This window comes from Alosa sapidissima, chromosome 10 (assembly GCF_018492685.1).
Source record: "Alosa sapidissima isolate fAloSap1 chromosome 10, fAloSap1.pri, whole genome shotgun sequence".
Lineage (NCBI taxonomy): Eukaryota > Metazoa > Chordata > Actinopteri > Clupeiformes > Clupeidae > Alosa > Alosa sapidissima.
This window is the reverse complement of record NC_055966.1, coordinates 5,805,252-5,811,251: the sequence shown is the minus strand read 5'-3', so window position 1 is coordinate 5,811,251 and position 6,000 is coordinate 5,805,252. Positions and strand designations below refer to the sequence as shown.

At 43.3% G+C, this 6,000-nt stretch overlaps 1 protein-coding gene across 1 annotated transcript in view; it reads left to right on the top strand.

Annotated features, from left to right (window-relative positions):
- Window positions 1–499: 499 nt before the first annotated feature.
- Window positions 500–6,000, top strand: part of LOC121720886 (glutamate receptor ionotropic, NMDA 2D) — a 41,178-nt gene continuing 35,677 nt past the window's right edge. Inside the window, exon 1 of the mRNA XM_042107358.1 lies at window positions 500–666. The gene's annotated coding sequence lies outside the window, so the exon portion shown is untranslated. The remainder of the gene's footprint in view (window positions 667–6,000) is intronic.

Here is a 6,000-nt window from a genome sequence, read left to right as displayed (position 1 = left end):
TGCGTTAAATGAACACACTGACACTCACATGTTGTCGGGTCGACAGCTAGCGTACAGGCGCACACCTCCGTTTTGCTGCTAGGAGAAGCAGAAACAGCGGTACGATGCTGGAGAAACGCAGAATGGGAGGGGTGCTGTGGACATGCAGTCGGAGGGAGGGGGTTCAAGCGCAATAGAGGGTTGAGTGGTTCTAGTAAATATTTATATTGCATTATGATACGCAAGAGTGCGTGAGGGGAGGGAGGATGAGGAGCAGGAGAAAAGAAGAAAGAAAAGGAGTGTGTTATTAATATTATTCCACATCGCTAAGTTTAGCATTCAACACGTGTCGCCGGTGAGAGAGAGAGAGAGAGGACCAGAGAGTGAGGGAGGAGGGAGAGAGAGGGGTTGACGGTTGCTAGGTGACGGGGAGCATATACTGAATTTTAACAAAAGAACAGGGAAGAGGGAGAGGGAGAGAGAGAGGAAAGAGAGAGCGAAAGAGGGGAGAAAGGGAGGGAGTGATAGGTAGCGAGAGAGAGAGCTAGAGAAACTGAATACATGTTGGATATCCATGTACATGTATTTCTGGGGGAACAACCAGTAAAACAAGGATACCTCAAAAGAAATGATGTGAAAAGAATGGAGAGACGAAGGGAGAGAGGGGGGACAGGCTCGTGAAAAACAGTAAGTATATCTTTAATGAATGTTGCGCTTTGGGGAGATGTTTGGATATCTCTCGAGATGGGCAGACGCAGTCGTGCGGAGCGGGGAAATGTGTCATTGACAGTGCGGGTAAGGTTCCGGGTGGCGGTGTTTGATGCGCTATATGTTGGAAAGATGGATGGCAGTAGATAGAGAGGTGGAAACGGCCGGCGCACGGGGCTTTGACCCCTCTGTCATTGCTTCGCGAGCACTAATATCGGACACTGGGGTTTTCACACATCATGAAACAAACATTATTTTCCATAGGCTTTTATTCTTCCTCACGCACTCATACAAACGTTTACAGTAGCCTACATGTGGATACACACACACACACACACACTGACTCTCACACAAACATAGGCTAGATAGCGCGCGCACACACACCGCACAGAGAGGGACACTATAGTCGCGAGCTCAATTAGTGAATTCAGGAAAACAGCATCTGTTTGTCAATGGAATATTTAAACCCATTTAAAATGCTGCCCCGTCTTTCATCGGTACTGCAAGTATCGTTGGTATGCGCTGTCTCCCTGTGCCGTTTCACTTGTGTGTGTTACTGCGGATTTATCAATATAAGTGAACAGAGCTATTGATGAAGCACACACTTCACACGGTATAGCATGCATTTGCGCCTCTGTGTGTCTTCGTGCAGTTTGGATTGAGCTTTTGGTTAGCCTGTCCATCATGTCAAGTACATCTATTTTTGTCTGAGTATGTATTTATGTATGAAAAGGTGGAGAATTCAGAGTAACACGGGTTTTCTCTGCTAATTCAGTCATCATCGCATTTAGGGAACTACACAAATTCAACAGGGACCGTTTTTCGTGTACAACTCATCAAATTGTATTCCTCATGTTGTTCACATGCAACTGAGATCAAATAATTATTCCCTAGATTGGCTTTAGTCAGCCTCTAGACATGCAGTGCTCTCACAAGCATTGTGTTGAGATTGCATCGTCATTTTGCTCAACTTCGCCCAGTGGTATTTGCACCAAGTTGCTGTATGTTAGAGCCCTGGCTGACATGGAAAGAAAACATCCTCAGGCCCAAGAGGGCATTGAGCCTATGGACTTGTTACTGCACCGAAAGGGAGCTATCTGACCCACATGACAAGAATGGTGAACCTGCTGCAGTCTCTCTTTTTCATTTGGAGCATACAGTGATGATCAGGGACTAACAAAAGCTCTGGGTGAAGTGCTGCTGTGCTTTGAGGTTTTTTGGGGTTGGTTCAACTTCATGGACCCCTCAGCAAAGGCTGAAGCATTGCCCTGATTTGACATGGGAGTAAATAACTGCTGTCGTTAGGGCTGCTTAAATCCTTCCAGTGTAAGGCTGTGACTCACGTCTCGCTTTTCTGAAACAAGACTGTTTTTTCTTCTAAGCTTTTTCTGTCTTCCATTCCCCCGTGCTTGTTTCGTATCAGTGTCTTATTAATCTTATTGATTTTTTTTTTGTGAAAACATCAAACATTCTTCCTAATACCATGGACTATACAAATTGAGCTTGGGAATTTCAAATGCAGTATGCACACACATGTGCGTGCATACATGAAAATTACACTTACACTGCAGCAGTTTAATGCACAGATTGCACACCTCCAGTGTCAATGCAAGCCTGCTCCACCAATCTGTCTTACTGATGCTCTCGAGGCTCTACTGTACCAGCTGAGCCTAGAAACACTAGTGATACAGAGAGAGAGGGAGAGAAAGAGAGAGAGAGAGAGGGAAGGGGGGGAGTGAAGGAAGGAGAGAGGGAGATAGGATGCTATGTGGAGGTGTGGAGGGAGGTGTAGACAGAGTGTTGTGAAAAGCGGAGGTGTAGAGAGTGAGGGAGTGAGGAGGAGACAGAGGTGTGGAGACGGAGCTGCAGGGGTAGGAAGGGGCGAGAGCAGCACAACTAGATGCCACTGAGATGGAGGCTGAGGAGACAAGTGGGAAGGGGCACCAGAGACTGGCTGGAGAACGGATGGCGTGAGACAGGGGAGATGTACATCACAAACCCGCTAACGGTGTACGAGAGGGCCGACGAAGGACTGATGCGAGGTTAGGGAGGAATGAGAAATGAGAAGGAGGAGGAAGGAGAGAGGGGCTGAGAGATAGGAGGAGACAGAGGGGGGGGAGGAGAGGGGGCAGCTGGGATTGAATATAAGAGGGTGAACATGGTTGGAGGGTTTGATCAGAGAAATGAGAGCAACAAGAGTCAACGTTTGTGTTCCCTCTCCTGCTTCTCTTACAGTTCCCTCATCAATTACGCCGAATGGGTTCTTTTTTAAAACTCACATTTACTGTGTTGCTCTCTCTCTCTCTCTCTCTCTCTCTCTCCTCTTGTCTCCCACACTCTCTCACTCCTTTTTTCCCTCGCAGGGTTTTTCTTCTTCCACCCTACACTCCCCCTCCTTCATCTTCCACCAGAAGCTCACAACTTTACATCCCTCGTGTTCTCTCCATGCAATCGCTTTTTTCACTCACTCTTTTTCTTGCCTTTTTCCCTGACACTTTTCATCAGTCTCCCTCCATTCTCTCTCTCTCTCTCTCTCTCTCTCTCTCTCTCTCTCTCTTCTCTCTCTCTCTCTCTCTCTCTCCCTGCTCCTGTTTTGAATGTAACATCAGGGATACTTTCATAACGCCCTAAACCAAACTCCCATCATCCTCCTCCCCTGAAGCACCCCCTGTTCACTTAAATGTGACTAATTAAGGTAAAGCTCGTTAACATAGAACATCAATTAGTCTTTAATAAGATCAGAGACTGGTGTTTTAAAGAGATTACAGTGCTCCCCTCTCCTTGAGGTCTCGTGTGGTTTGGTCTGGGCCGCATTGATAAACACCACACTCATTCACATTAGCGTATAGTTGCAGTTTTGGAGCTGAGGGTGGAAGAATGTCTAGTAACCACATGGCTGCACACTTACATGGACACACACACACACACATACACACACACACTCGCATGCACACACTGGCTGGCAGGATATTTTTGAGCAGAGACATTTTTATTATGATGGAACAAACACTGATGGAATCTATATACAGTATGTTCCTTTACTACAGTGAATGATGGTTCCATACAAAACACAAAAAGTTGGTCACATGCAACAGAAAACATTAATATGACCATCTCAGTTATTAGGTTTGCTATGAATCCACCTCCAGCATCAACATTGTCAGCTAAGACAAAGTTCCTCACCACTGCACTGCACTAGCCTCAGTCTGTTCTCTTTGGGGTTTAGTCGTTTGTTATCTAGGAAAACTTGTCAAACATCTGATGTATAGAGGCTGCTACTCTCAATGATGGACAATGATGGACAGAAAATGAATTTGACATGTTGCATGTTGACATGGTCTGCCTCAGGCAGTTACGTGAGCAGGTGTGATTATAACAAAGGCTCAAGATGCGTCAAAAACACGGCTCATTTATACTAATAGAAAAATACAGTATTGATGACTAGGGTTAGGGTTACTTGACAGGCTAATTCTTTATCATTCAAGGCTCCATATAGGTTCTGTGATGTGCTGCATGCAGACTGAATGTTCATACCATCTGCAGTGTGTGAACTAAATCAAAATCTGCACAACGTACAGTGGGCGCATCTGGAACACCTTGTCCATGCGAGCTACAGGTACAGAAAATTATAACACTTTGTTTTTTAAAATGTTGCAGGAATGTCAAGGTCCTTATTTGTCTAGTCCTTCAATCAGATAGACATTTATACACAGAGTAAAACATCAAGTGGTATATTCATATATGTATATCTAGGCTATACAGTGTTTTCAACAGAATTGAATTCTATTTGTGGTGGTAGGTTTGCAGAATTAACTTGAATGCAACAGTTTTTAACAAATCAGTGCAGTGCGGTTATGATTCTAACCAGTTTTAAGCACAATTTAGTACAACCAGGAAAATCATTGTGTGGTGGTCAATTATGTGGTGGGCCGCCACAAATAAGTGAATGTATGGGAAACACTGCTATAGTATGAAACCACAGCATGTAACAAATTTGTTTTCACTTTCTATAAAATTGCCTTGTAGCCTTGATGGGTTTCTTGAAATATTGAAATGTTGTGCCCATGATGGGTAGACTAGGCCTAGTATTGAGTACATAGTATTGAGTGTATTGATTTCAGAAAGTAGGATCAAGTTATGATTTTTTTCTTGTATTTGTCCGTACATTTCAGCCATTTTATATTTTCAGCACACAATCTACATTACTGTATGTCAAGTATGCAGTAAATACACCAATTGTCTGTGGTCTAAATCCCTTGGAGAATACATTGCTGTTTGCTCTGAATCTGCCGATACGATTGAGTATAACTCATTTTACAGTCACTTATATTGACTGAAGCAAATTAAAATTAATGAGACTCAATTCCAGTGCGGAGGAAATACACATGTAGCTAAAATATCAATTTGCATTAAAATGTTTCAACTGTTATGCAGTGATCAGTTGCATAATTGGGGTGAATAATAGACAGCAACTTTATTGAGGTAGGCACTGCACAGAGTCACAATATTTCAAGACAATTGTAATGAGTCTGTTAATGTTATGATAGAACTCATTACAGCCAAAGTAAAAGCAGTATAGCCACCCTCCTCTTCGCAGGCAAAGACAGGACTATTATTCTTTCATTATAATTTCGCTCCATTGAAACTTTAATGTTCCAGATTTTCCAGAAATTATGTACTTCACCCTTTAATGTATACTCAACCTTTTGCTAGAAGGTTTTTTTTTATATAAAAATATATTTCTATCCTTGCTTTTCTTGTGTTTTTCGTGTTTTCCATACATAGTACACACATAATATAGTATGCTTAAACTAATGATTCTACCTAATTAACCCTTAAAGGTGTAGGTTTTTGAACATGCTAACATAAGATTCCGTTCCGCAACAATTGAAGGTTCTAAAATTCTATGTTGAATTCAATGAACCCAGATATTCTTTAGAACGTTCATTTCCCAACATTCCCATCACACCGGTGTGACGGTACTCCTTTAAGGGCTAATCTGCGTCTGCAATGATGTGCGCATTAAGGTGTGGAATGAGAGTTCCTTCACTAGTGTGCTGCCTGTGTGTGGCTGTATGGCTGTGTCTGTCACCTTTAGCCTGTGCTGTGCATATATGGAAGGCTCTTATAGTGCCCCGCAAGGCTGCTGTGGTACAGAGCAGCTCATAGCTGTGTGTGTGTGTGTGTGTGTGTGTGTGTGTGTGTGTGTGTGAGTGTGAGAGAGAGTGACAGAGAGAGAGAGAAAGTGAGAGAGAGAGCGAGAGAGTTTTTTTGGTAGCTGTGATTTGCCCAGATTTGATTGATTGGAGCTCG